Source organism: Arvicanthis niloticus, chromosome 14, assembly GCF_011762505.2.
Source record: "Arvicanthis niloticus isolate mArvNil1 chromosome 14, mArvNil1.pat.X, whole genome shotgun sequence".
Classification (NCBI taxonomy): domain Eukaryota; kingdom Metazoa; phylum Chordata; class Mammalia; order Rodentia; family Muridae; genus Arvicanthis; species Arvicanthis niloticus.
The window spans coordinates 29102546-29115272 of record NC_047671.1 but is presented as its reverse complement, the minus strand read 5'-3'; positions in this window follow the sequence as shown (position 1 = coordinate 29115272).

Here is a 12727-nt window from a genome sequence, read left to right as displayed (position 1 = left end):
TTTATTGTGAAGACAGACATTGTTAAACAACTCACTGTGTCCTATAAGGCAATATAAGAAATCTTTTTAGTATATCTTCATTCTATCAGTTCTTTTCCTCCAGTGAACCCTCTCTAAAACATAGACTATTAGGTTGCCTGGCCACCTTGGGGCTGGAAAACAGGGAAGAGAACAAGGCATGTAAAAATGCCACAAAGCTCGCTTTTCTTGCCAATATTTATCCATTTAAAAATGATACACACATTGAAAATCCATACATTGTTGTTTTAATGACTTTTCTCATGATTTTTGCTTAGGGTCTGATTTTCTACCAACACTTACATAACTATGTTTGTGATTGCCAAGATCCAAAGACAAAAATAAAAAGATTTTGGCTTGGTTCGTGCTGAAGTTCTCATTGCATTTATATAGAACCAGCCTTTAAAAGAGATTTTACTTATTTTCATTTGTGAGTTTATATATGCCACATGTGTGCTGGTGCCTGTGGAAGCCGTAAGAGAATACTGCAGTCTCAAGCTTTGGTTATGGGCATTTGTGAGCTTCCTACTGTCTGTAGTCCTGAACTCAAATTCACTGCAACAACAGTATGTGCTCTTAATCACCAAGATATCTCTTCAGAACCAGAGTCTGTAGACATTTGTTTTGCTACTCAGAAAGTTAGCTTCCCTTTAATTTAACTCAAAATGACTAAACTTTAGATAGCTACTAATATTTCAACAAAGTACTAGGCTGCACTGTATTCCAAATATGGATTAATTTTTTTATCCAAGTGTTTGTTGAAAAATACAACTACCTTATAAATATGTCCCCTTATATTTTATGTCAAGCTACCAACAAATACTTTTTGCCACCACTCTTTTTTTTCCCTTTGTCTTGAATAAACGTTTTCTAAGCCTCTCATTTAGCATATAAGCAAAGATAAATTCGGAGTGTTGAGAAGTAGCATCTCAAGAAAGCTATCATTATAACTTTTTAACAACATGAGCCAGTCTTGGTGATAATATGACTGGGACCAAGCATCTCGAAGACAGAGGCATGGCAATCATGAGTTTGAGTCTGAATTGGGCTGCAGAGTGAGACTCTCAAAACAAAACCAGTCAACCCCTGCTTATCACTGCCCTCCTATTCTTCTTTGCATTTAAATCTGCCCTAACATTCCCTTTCTTTCTAATATACCTCTATTCTGCTATCTACCCTCCATCGAAGCTGTGCTTGTAAAGTTATTCTTAATGGATACATAGCAACATGAATATTGTCTACAGAAGTATATAAACATGCTCTGTTTGAGACACACACACACGGAGATATATATATATATATATATATATATATATATATATATATAATGATATTTAAACATTTTTATCTCTCCTAGCATTTATGAATTGGGGTTTTCTTATGGTAAAATCTTTTAACATCTTTCTTCTAAAGTTTTTTAAATGCATGGCATTCTTTTGTGTATAAAGATTTTGGGCACATGGCCATCTCCGTCTTTCTATGACCTGTTTATGACTGTTAGTTTAGTTTATCAGCTATTGAATAGTTTTTAACACAGATTGCGTGAATGGAAATGTGTGAGCTATTTTCCTTTTGGATTGTAGAAAAAATGCTGATCCTTGAATTATAACCACCAACACAATCATAGAAATATATTCCTGGAATGGTAACTTCCACTGGCTGCCTATGAGATCAAGGCAGGCATGAGAAGAGGTAATAACATTATCAGTCGGGAGCCTGATGATAGAAATACTAACACAGTAGGACCCTGGATTCTACAGGCTCATAAGCTTAGTTTCAGTAGCCTATTCTGCTTTTGAGAGATCTTTATTCTAATTATGTTCATAGGAAATTGATAATTAAATTTAAGTTTAACAAGTTACTTTTAGAAATCTGGGTCATGATAGGTTCTGCTCTTTCTTATCTAAAAAGCTTTTTAGGAAATCTTATATAAACATGTTTCAGGAACTATTACGAACCTTGGGACATCTAGAGACTGTTCCACCTAGGGATCCATACCTTATGCAGACACCAAACCCAGACACTACTGCTGGTGCCAAGAAGTGCTTGCTGACAAGAGTCTGATTTAGCTGTATCCTGAGAGACTTTGCCAGAGCCTGACAAATTCAGATGCAGATGCTCACAGCCAACGATGGGACTGAGCACTAGACCCCAATAAAAGAGTTGGGGGAAAGACTGAAAGAGCTGAAGTGGTTTGTAATCCCATAGGAAGAACAACACTATCAACCAACCAGACTCCCCAGAGCTCCCAGGGACTAAACCATCAACCAAAGAGTACACATGGAAGGATTCATGGCTCCAGCTTCATATATAGCAGTGGATGTCCTTATCACAGCCTTATCTGGCATCAATGGGAGGGGAGGCCCTTGGTCCTGTGGAAGCTAGATACCTCAGTGTAGGGGAATGCCAGGGCAGTGAGGCAGGAGTAGATGAGTGGATGGAGGAGTACCCTGATAGAAGCAATAGGGAGGGGGATAGAATAGGGGGTTTATGAAGGAGATAACATTTGAAATGTAAATAAATAAAATAACCATTTTTAAGAACCTTGGGACAAAGAAAGGAACTGAGAAAAGTTTCAAAGAGTAACTTCTAAATTAGGAAATATTTTTGAATATTTTGAAAGGAAGAAAAATGGAAAAAAAAAAAAAAAAAAAAAAAAAAAAACAAGTTGTAGTCCTGACCTCTGGGAAAAGACCATAGACTCTATCCAATTTTAATTAAAAGATTTATAGAATACTGCAGAAGGACAGCAATCTCTGAGCCAAACATGAGATATCTGTGATAAGGGAGGTGAGGGAAGGATTGCTGAAGGTGAAAAACCACAGGAAGGCCTTGAGTACCTGCACAAGCATGCCAAGAGCTGTTTTTCTTTGGCAAGGGGTCAAGATGATCTAAATGTCTGCATGAGCAGGTTACAGAAGCCAAAAAGTAGTTAGTCATAACATAACATGTAGATGGCCATGGCTGTATATTTCTGGGGTGCAGAATGGGGGTTACTAAGTTGGGGTTACTGAGAACTTATATTCCAGGAACTGGAGTCAGGGCCAAATGACTAGTAGATACCAAGATGGTTGCCTAGCATAAAATGGAATTTCTTTACCCATCACACAAGAGAACTAAAATTATTATACAAACACTCATAAATTGACTAAAACAGTTTGTGTAAATAAAAGCTCGCCATGACTGAATTTCCTTTCCACAAAATGTTGAGTACTAAGATAAAAAAGAATGATAGTTCTCTTAATAGCTAGGATTAATATGACCTCAATCAAGAGCAGACTCATGATAAACTTATGACAAATATTCTTTTCAAAAGAATATCTAATATTCACATCACGTTTTAATAAAATGCTTAATGCTATGACATTTCAAATCAATAGCAATATGTTTCCATTCTACATTGAAAATTATTTTGGTATCTAATCAATGCAGTGGTACAAGAAAATAGAACAAGTGGGACTAGCATGTAAAGTAGCAAACATGTTTCAAATGTTATACAAACATATACTTGGAACATGGGATAAATCCAACTGAGAATGAGTATTGAGCTTACGCATGCCTAATCATTAGGAAATGGAAAGAAAAAATTAAATGTTTATCATTTTTTTAGAGTGCTGAAAATACAAAATACAAAATGTGCACTCATAACATTCAGTTAAGATTTCCCAATTTCCCACTTTAACAATCAAGACAGCTTGCTCAGCAGTTACCTCCAATTGTATTAAAGTCCCAGGTAGATAGCAACTGTGATTAGAAAATATGCACTGGTCCACACTCAGTACAAACCCAAGCTCTCTGTGGACTAGGACTGGAATCTATTTGACCAACATTCCCTTTTTTTTAAGTATCTCTAAATTCTTGTAAATGGATGTTTAGGTCATGTATAACCCAATGTTCAAGCACCCTATTCTCTTTCATCTTACTATGAACCCGACTAGCTGCTTTTCTTTTCCTATAAAACAGCCCATAGGGAACACATAGGGAGGGAGCCATGACTCCACCTGTACATGAAGGGGAGGATGGCCTTGTCTGGCATAGGTGGGAGAGGAGATTCTTGGTCCCATGAAGGATGAACACCAAGTGGGGGGAGGGATTTGAGGGTAGGGAGGTAGGAGTAGGGGGTAGGTGGGGGCACATCCTCATAGAAGCATGAAGAGGGGGGATGGGATAGGAGGTTCCTGGGTGGTGAGGGGAAGAGGGGTTAGGGAATAAAATCTGAAATTTAAATATAATATCCAATTTAAAAAAAAAACAGCCCATCATATCTTTCCTGTTTTGTCCCCTGTTGTGTAATCACATATCCATTTGAATCTTCCCTCTGCTTCCTTCTTCTCCAAAGTCAGTGCTTCTGATTCTGTCAGTTGGCTCTCTGTACAGTCTCTCACTTCCTACTTCTGTTCCTCTCACACAACTCTGCCTTAGAGGAAACAATGGGAAAAGAGCCCATAGAAATCGCCGCTCCATTAAGCTTGTCATACAATTAAATATGCAATTCCCTCCTCATTGATTTTATTCACTCAGCCTCAAATTAGCCTTTGTAGTTTATTTAAGACATTGAAATGAGGGGAGGTGTTTCACCTTTGTTGATACTCTGAGAAACAGCTTGGAAGACAAGTGAACACAGGGATGATTGGAAAGTACACTTCATTAGCACCCTCTAGGAAGTCCTTCCAAATGCCTGGATTAGAGGCATATGGAATGAAACTGACTCCATGCATGAAATAAAATATAAGATGTGACTTAAAAATATGAAATCTCTGTCCAGACATTTGGATTAGAAAATATATAAGATGAATTTGCCGGAATTACATCCTCTCCAGAAAAACATTCAGATTGAAAATTCCATAATAAAATGATGTTTCAGGGTAATCTAAATTTGGGTTCCTTTGTGTTTTTACAGCTTCTTATTCATATGCAATGTTTTGTGGGCATATTCTCCTATACCCATAATTTTTTCTTACTTATCCTTCTTCTCAGCTAACCCTGCCCCTCCCTTGTGTATGTATGCACAAGTCTTGCACAGTGGTCACATCTGCTATGTGGTTTCAATGGCCATGAAAATCCAGAAGAGAGCATTTTAAAATGATGTTTCTTTTCTTCTCTCTAGCTCTTATAATTAATTCTCCCCCATCTCTCTGTTTGTGTCTTAACTTTAACTAAAAAGTAGTTTAATTGCATGTCCATTTGGCAAAATACAATCATAGACCCACAACTGCCGTAGCCATAGACTTATGACCAAATTTATAGTGCTAGGCATATACTTCTTCCCATGGAGAAAGCTTCACATCCTAATCAAGTAGCAGCTGGGCATGTCATTATTGTACCTGCAGATATGTATTTTGGTTGACATCAATATTGTAACATTCGGGGTCTAACTTTGACTTAAATTGTTGATAGCTTTGCTTCTGCACCAGCCTAGTGGCAACTTTTGGAAATTTCTAGCTCAGTTCTGACTTGAGTTTGCTGACCTACATCCAAAGTGTGTGCTGTCTTCAGGGGATGGGGTCTCGCTATATAGAGATAGGATAGGCAGCAAAAGCTTTGGAAAGAGCCTGTATTGTTTTATCAATCTCTGGCTCTCTGGCCAACAACGCAGATGGAGGTATCTGACACATGACATTGGGATTTTGGGTTAAAACCTGCAAAGTGGCATCAGTGTTACCACCCATATACTGTAGCTCTGTTAAAGGCAGTTTTTGGTTCATTTATAAAGTAAACATTTTTATATGGCCTTTTCATGGATACTTGATTTGGGTTTACACATCCCTCCACCCTTTTCTCAGCTACCCATCCCTGTCCCCATTCCTATTCCTGCTTAAACTTTTCTGTCCCCAGCATTCCCATTTATTGACTCAGATCAATGGAAAGGCTGTTTTCCAAAATTCAGATGTGTGTAGCTGTCATGTTATATGTTCGCCTGTTCAAAGCATGGTCACCTTTGACTTTTTTTCATGTAAATTCTTGCTTGCAGGTACCTTAACTGTTTGAAATCATTTTGGCTGTTCCTTTATGACACTTTAAATGCTATTTTACACTCTAATCTGATCAGCATGCTTTATAAATAATAGGACATGAACCAGGAACCAGTATGTTTCATAGGTAAAATGCTGAAACATAAAGTAGTTAAATTAAACTATATATTTACCTATAGTTACTTCATTAAAAAAAGCATAAAAAAATAAAATCTCCAAACTCCAGAGAACAGCTAATCCTAAAGCCCCTTCTCTATAAAAACAGTGTGATTTGGATTTACTCCCTTACATTTACTACTTTTTGTGATGATAAATGTAATGTAATGCAATTTGTTCCACAAACTTATATTGCATTATTACATCAAGTTATCATGCACTATTATGCTTCCATTCCTCTGCTATTTAATAGGCATATAATCCTCTCTTTCCTTTCTGTTTATTTATGTTTTATTCTGGGAAACAAATGTATTCATATATACATACAGAACCCCAGATAGACAACATACTTACTACTTGTGCATTTATATACAGACTACATATTTTAGTTAAATGCATATATTTTATACCTCTTTAATAGTTTCTAAATGTATATTTTACCTCTAAAATATATACCTATATACAACATATGTGTACTTATATGCACCTATAAATATAAGTAAGTGGCTCATCACAAAGTAAATACTCATAACCACCAGATTGAACAATAGAACACTGGCATTTCCAAAGTTTCACACATACATCCTTCCCAGTACCACTTCATTTTCCACTTCTAAACGGTCAGGAGATTTTTTCCCCCATGATTCTAGAGACAGACCCTTGATTTCTATGTGTGTAAGCGAGGGTGTACTAGAGACTGAAAAGCAGAAGCCATACAGAGTATTGACTGCTGCATTTGAGCAGCAGGAGGGGTGTGCGGGAGACCACACATCAGAGAGCCTAAAGAGACAACTTGACTTCAGTAGCAGCAGCAGGGGTATGCAGGAGACCACCTGACAGAAACTCCACAAAGACTTAGCAGGGGTGTGCAGGAGACCACCTGACAGAAACTCCACAGTTTAGCAGGAGTGTGCAGGAACAGAAACTCCACAGTTTAGCAGGAGTGTGCAGGGGGCTGTGGCTGCTGTGTCTGACTCAGTGCTCCAGTGACTCGGGCTCAATGAACTAAATTCTATTTGAAAATGGTTAGTGAGGTAATGAAAAAATCTCTTTTATAATTCAGTTTTCTGGCTGAGGATTAAAGGTTGGGGGAGATGACAGAGGAACTGATGTCAACCTGACCTGAAGTGGACTGCCACCTGGGTTACAAATCACTTTAATTTTGTTCTGACAGTAGCCTGTGTTCTCTCATGGCTCCAGAGCAAGGGGCAGAGAAGAATTGCCCTTATCATTTACCCCACACTTCATTTCTGGATTAAAAAAAATAGCACAATGAATGACATAGCTCTGATAATTTCCCCAAGTTTGGATATGAAGTGCACTGAAAAGAAATGCAGACGAGAAACATGAGAATTAGGAAACAACCCCAAGCAATGGTGGGAAACCATCCTCCGTTCTGTTCCCATCACTGCTACAGGAAATGAAGATATGGTCTGTATATACCAGTAACTGCAGAAGCCCTTAGGGTACAAACCTTAGGTAGAAACTTTATCCTTGATAACACTTGTGATGTGGACTGAACAGTTTACATTACATCAACCCAGAGAATATGCAGATACAAATCTATCCTGGGGAATCTTGTGCTGAAGTTGCCTGTGGAGACAAAGTATGAAAGGGGATTTTAATTGCCAAATACAGAAAATTCATTAAGGACTTTCATAAATAGCCCCATAGAATTCTGACGGCATTAGTAACAAAGGGGATGGGGCATAGGCAGCAAGATGCATCTTTTCTAAGGGAAGAGTTGTGTTCTCAGATAAGTCTCAAACTGAAGATAACTGAGTACAGGCCCCATAGGACTAAATCTGTTTTATAGCATAATTCAAGAAAATGTGCTTTGCCAACCAGAAATATATTATATGAATATGTAAATTCTATAATCTGTAATGATTAAAAAGAAGATCTTTTAAAATATATTTGTAGCTTTTCCACCTAGGTCTTCGGTGCTTAATTACCACAGATTTCTTGGGAAAATGCTGTTTTTTCTTTTTTTGTTTTTTTTCTTTGTGTTTTTGTTGTTATTGTTGTTGTTTGGTGGGGTATATTTTGGTTTTGTATTTTTGTTTTAAATTCATCTTGTTTTTTTATCTCTAGGGATGATCAGAGGCAAAGCGTGTGAATCTTCTACTGTATTTAAAGATCTGGTGGCTTGGCAGAGTCAGAGCGTTTAACAGGCTGCCTGAATTGAAATGTGAACTAGAGATGGACAGATCGATCAGGCATGAAATTGGTAAGCACATAACTGAACTCAGCAGCGCCATCAGTCAGCTGCATATGTTTGACATCTATTGACTACTTCATTCAACAGTACGGGATACTCATTCTTCTCAGGCGCGCATGGAGTATTCACTGTGATAGACCTTGCTCTGAGCCATAAGACACAACTGAACCCTTGAAAAGAAAAGAAATTATGCAACATCTGCTTTTACACCACCACTGTACAACTAAATTGGAGTCTGAAGCAGAAATAAGTGAAGAATACGCATCACTTCTAGATACACATGGATCAAAGGAGAACTTTCCAAAGAAAATCTTTAAAAATTTCAACTAAGAAAATTGAAAACATATCTTAGGGAAGTCTGTGGGGTTTAGTAAAAGTACAACTTATGTGGAAAATGATACCACTGAATACAAAGATTAGAAAGTAATAACTCAGCCAAGATTCCACTTTATGATGTTAGAGAAAGAAAATCAAATTCAATACAAAGTAAGTTGAAGAACACTAAAATTTAAGTTAGAATTCAATTGAACTGAAATTAGGAGCTCAGCATAGAAAATCAATGAAACCAAAAGTCTAGACCTGAAAAAGACCAATTAAAACTATTTCTAGTTTCTATTTATATCACAGAGAACAAAACATAAAGACACATTAATATTTTCTGACTCATCACATCATATTGAAATTTCTTAAAGCCTCTGATCTCCTATTGTACTGCTCTCTATTTTTTCTCCATATATGATATGGATAGAATACAGAGATGATGCATATGTAAGCCTATTAACAGACTTGTTCTTTTATGACCTATAAAACTGTGCTATAAAGAATCCAGAGAGAGAGAGAGCAAAGAAAAGAAAAAGAGAAATATGGAGGCAATGAAAGAAAGAAGAAAAGAGGAGAAAATGATGACTCAAGCAAAATTTACATGGTATTGTAATAAAGTGTTCTGGTTTAATATAGAATAGTGGTAGACAAGAAAATTCATGAATGTCTTCTTCATTTTTCCTGAACTACAAGACAAGCAGCTATTTGATCCAGAAGACAGAACTGCCATAAATAAGATTATTGCCTTTTCAACATGGCCCCAAGGTCCCCCACACCCTCTACCTGCAGTAGGTCAAGTAGTCCTTGGCAGACTTTCAACTTCAACTTCCTCTTTTTCCTGATATGAGACCACCCAGAACCTGGGATTTCTGGAATGCATCTTCATACAAATGAAGCACTCACAGTACTTTGAAATCCAGACAATGATTTTGTTCACCCTGAACTCCTTACCACTGTCCAAAATTCATATATAGCTCTTTTCACCCCAAATAAAGAATAAAGTTTAGGGGTACAAGCCCACCCCAATAAAGGTATGAGTACAGCTAAAATTTTCTAAGAGAGCTGTAACATTAAGATTCTTGGAGAAGCCCCTCCCTCCACCCACACCTCACATCCCTATTCCCTTGCCTCTTTTCCACTCCACTATTTCCCCCACACCCGAAACTCACTCCCAGACAGACCTATGACTCTGCAAATGCCACCTGTTCCAGACTCCACTTCATCCTTGCAGCCCAGTGTGTGGACTCTGGAGACTGAGAAGAAAATGGACCACAGCTGGTCCCCAGTGAGCATACCACATACCCTTACTTATTCTGAGACTCCCTGCTCCCTAGGCTGACAAAGTACCATTTTTCTTGTCTTCTTAGCCTTAAGACAATCATTGTGAGACTATCCAGCTTCCGGTTAATTAGGTCCACCTAATAAATCACCTTTTGTAATTACAGATGTGCTCAACTTGCTCTATTCCCCTGGAGAATCCAGAATCAGACAAATCTTATGTCTATTTGCTTTTGAGAAGCATCCCAATAGTTAAGCACTTCATCTCGTCTGAACAGGCTCTGAGTCATCAGATGACCTTAGGGCTGTATCCCTCGATTGGGTTTCTCTGTGCCTGTGTGTGTTGAGCTCTCTAACTGTAGGGTTCCTTTGCAGCAACTGTGCATTAACATGTAATTGAAAGATCACTGAATAACACTGGTGTCAACATGGATGGGTTAAGATTGTGCTACTGTATTAGTCATTTACTTTGAGGACTTTATCTTTGAGCAGAAGTCTGCAGTAAGATCAGCTCTATTCCGCTTAAACCATTTCCAATATTTGTTGTAAAATATACCATTAATAATTAAAAAGTGTTACATATTAAAGAGGACCAGGTGGTAAAACAATGATGGCTAATATTTTTGTTCTTGTACTTAAGCCCTAAATAAATTCTGCCACATCAACAGGTGTCGGGCTTTTTATTTAATTGAATACCATTCAAGTTGAGTAAAATTTGGTAGCAATTATGTGAAGAACATCTTATAATGAATTCCAAGAATTTTTTTTATTCCTGATTTTAGTGCCAAATGTTGACTCAGGAAATTTTACTTAATGGTGGAATTTACATTTTATTGTAGGTATGACCTTGGGAGTGTGATTTCCGTAATGAAGATCTTCTATTAGCCACTTAAAAGTGAGTAAACCTGTACTCTGAGTCCTGGATTCCGAAATGTCTCAAATCTGAGGCCCCAATCATTCCATTTTGATAAGCACTCAAGGGAAAAGTCAGTGTGCATGTTCTCTTTACGTTTATCAACACCTGATTTTTACATTTTTATAGTTTTCAGATACATTTAAGATGATTATAATGTATTTCACATTGACAGTTCATTACAATAGGGCATCAGTTATTCTCATTGTTATGACAGAATGCCCGGTAAAAGGGACTTGAGTATTGATTTGAGTTTTAGTAAGGAAGCCCATCATGGTGGATATGCTGGGCTGCTCAGTCCTTGGGAGTGTTCTGAAGCAAGATATTTTTCTAAACCAGATAGCAGTGAGCTTAGGCTAATATTGGAAGTAGATACACATTCAAGACACACCAGCAATCCCCAGAGACCCACATCTGTTTATGTATGCAACATACAAATCTTAGGTCCGCATAAGTTGCCACCAGGGGACCAAGTGGTCAGACACATGCTGGGGGTAATTCAGACTCAAACTACTCAAGTGTGTAGATCGGGCCACAGAATATGTCGTCACAATGACGAAGCACCATGCCCAAAGCTTAGAGGGCTGAAAAGAACCATCTCACTGTTTCCATCTTGAGACACACAGTGGGTTCTTAGGACTGGTAGGAAATATCAGATGAATGAATTTGAATAAGCAGAAAGACTGACAGGGTTCCCATGCTGAGTAGGGAAGACAGACATAGACTCCTCTCCCTAACCAAGAAGCCATCTTCAATTGATATCTGCTTGCAAAGAAAAAATTAGTTCTCTCTAGTGTAGCCTCACAGTGTATATCAAATACTATTCTTTGTTAAGAACAGGACTCATGCTGAGCAGTAGATGGCCAACACCAAACAAACTCAAGGGTATTTTTTGACATTTTGTCTCATATTTATTGTTTTTATGTGGATTTTTTTGTTGTTATCTTACTGGTCTTTTGCTCGTATATTATGGTTTCCAATGTTGCGTTTTATGCATTTGTATAACTTTAATTTTTTTCAAATTCTATTTTCAATGATGGCTCTTAAATGCTTTAACCTCAATTTTAGCCCACCACCTACCAGAGGTAGTGGAAGAGAGAGTATACAAGGGAAGTGAGCCTGTTTAGAAACAGTTCTTAGGAACAACATCTGTGTTATCTGGAAATTGACAGTTCAGTGCACAGGAGTCAGCAGCAGCTCAATCCACTTGCAGCTTGACTAACATACCAGCAGTCCAGTTCAGTAGAATCAGGATGGCAAAATTGAATCAGCAGCAGAGACACTACCTAGCAGAGACAGCCAGTCCTCAGCCTTGGCACAAGTCAGCAAGAAGGATCCAAAGAGAGGCCAGTAGAATTTCTAGGCTGTACCTCTCTCAGTGAAGTGAAGAACAACAAAAACATGAGACCAACAACTGTTACACACCTACCTCTGTAAGCAAACCTACCTCAGTCTCAGTCGCCATCCATTGAGATCTATTTATACCCTCCAAACATCAGGTGTCCTTCGTGGGTCTTTCCTCAGCATGTGTGTTTGTCTTAGCTGACATCACTTTTCAATCAGCCCAAGTCCAAAGAAGTGGCAAGAATTTGCAGCACACCACCAGATGTTTTTTGGTGCATTTCTCTCTATGGAGTCCTGACTAATGGAGCTCAACTACAAAGGTAAGGTGGACCAATACATGCATATTGTTAGCAAAGAATCTCTTCTTAATTGTCCTTTCACGTGCTTGCTTTAGCAGAACATCTTTTCTTTTGTGTTTGCTCCAGTGAACTGTTTTTTTTTTTTCAGGAGTGTGCCTTAGCCTTTCACCTGTGTCCACTTCAGGAAAATGTTCCTTCATGTGTT